We start from the raw sequence: 1,533 nt of genomic DNA, 5'->3' as shown, positions 1-1,533 counted from the left end.
GTTAATCACAACATCAGTTTATGCGTTTGTGCTTCGAAAATATTTTTGAGATATTTTGTCTGTATTTTTTATGTATTTGCACACATATATTGCAGTTTTTTCTCTTTTTTTTTAATTTTAAATGTTCACATATAGCATTGAAAAAATAGCACGGGAAATAACTCTGTTTATGATTTTTTTTTTGTATGTTCTGTATATGTTTTCTTTCACAAGGAGCACCACCATTTCAGATCAGAGGTGGAAATCGAAAAGGTGGAAAAAAAGAAAAGCAATACGCGAATCTAAGACCGCTGCGACTGCTCGGTCACAAAAAGATTATGATTGAATGTGTGTTTTCTTTGAAGTAAAATAATTGACTTTTTAGCTGTATGAGCTTCCTGCAATTAAGAGCACCTCCTTACGGGGTATTTAAGATATAAAACCGTGATGACAATAAAGAATTCTCACAAACCGCTAATTTACTTATCTGGTTCAGAGACATATATAATATATCATGTATATATGTATCTGTCTGATGTATGATAGAACAAACTATCTATAAAGCCTTTTCAAACACGTATGGTTTTTGTTAAACTATATTTTATGCATTGTATATATATATGTTTAGTTGACCTAAGTTGACAGTGTATAATAAACACATGAAAGTTAAATGGTCAATATTTAATTATAGAACGATACATCACATATAGTATCAAACATCTGTGTCTGGATATTCACAGAAAATAATTTTAAACTGAGTGGTATCTACATATTAAATGATGTATAGGCTTTGCCGTGACGGTGATTAAATTGTAACAATAAAATCATAATGCTCAATTGTCATTTTGACAAATCAGATAGACTGAAAAAAATCTGTTTCAAATGAAAATAAAACAAGTGAAATAAAGACTGTTTGTTAATCATGTTAATATATGTTCCAGACCATATAAGTATATGGACCGTACGCGTACTGTCCGGATCGTATAGTGTACGGTCCGACCATACGCATACGGTCGGACTGTATGAGTAAACGCGTACTGTCCAGTACGAACTGACCATGCATGTTTAAGGAACCTACCATTTGATTGTTATGGGGGGCTAGGATGAAAAATTGTGTCGTGCCTTTTTTTGTGTTGCAATCTCTGTCCTGCCTTTATACTTTTCAGTCTATTCGGTCCTGCCTTTTTTTCTTAGCTTATCCTGACTTTTTTACAACAATTGTCATCCTGCCTTTTTTTTTGCAAGTTACTCATCCTGCCTTTTTTTTAACTCAAAATCCTGTCCTGCTTTTTTCAAATTTCATCCTATTGTTTATACATTACATGAAGAACAGCAATGTACGCTAGATTTATCAAACTTAAATCTTCTATAGTTTTCATATGTACTGAATAGTACTTGTGATAATGATAAATAATAAGGGGACGACCATTTGATATTCTGGGGGGGGGGGGGGGGGGGGGGGGCAGGAGGGATTTGTTTTTGATCGGTTATTTATTTTTGTTAACTGAGAGGACAGATTATTCATTTTCTGCACTATTGAAGCAAGATTTTCTT

Source organism: Mytilus trossulus, chromosome 10 (genome assembly GCF_036588685.1).
Source record: "Mytilus trossulus isolate FHL-02 chromosome 10, PNRI_Mtr1.1.1.hap1, whole genome shotgun sequence".
NCBI classification, from domain to species: domain Eukaryota; kingdom Metazoa; phylum Mollusca; class Bivalvia; order Mytilida; family Mytilidae; genus Mytilus; species Mytilus trossulus.
Note: the sequence above shows the minus strand (reverse complement) of the source record.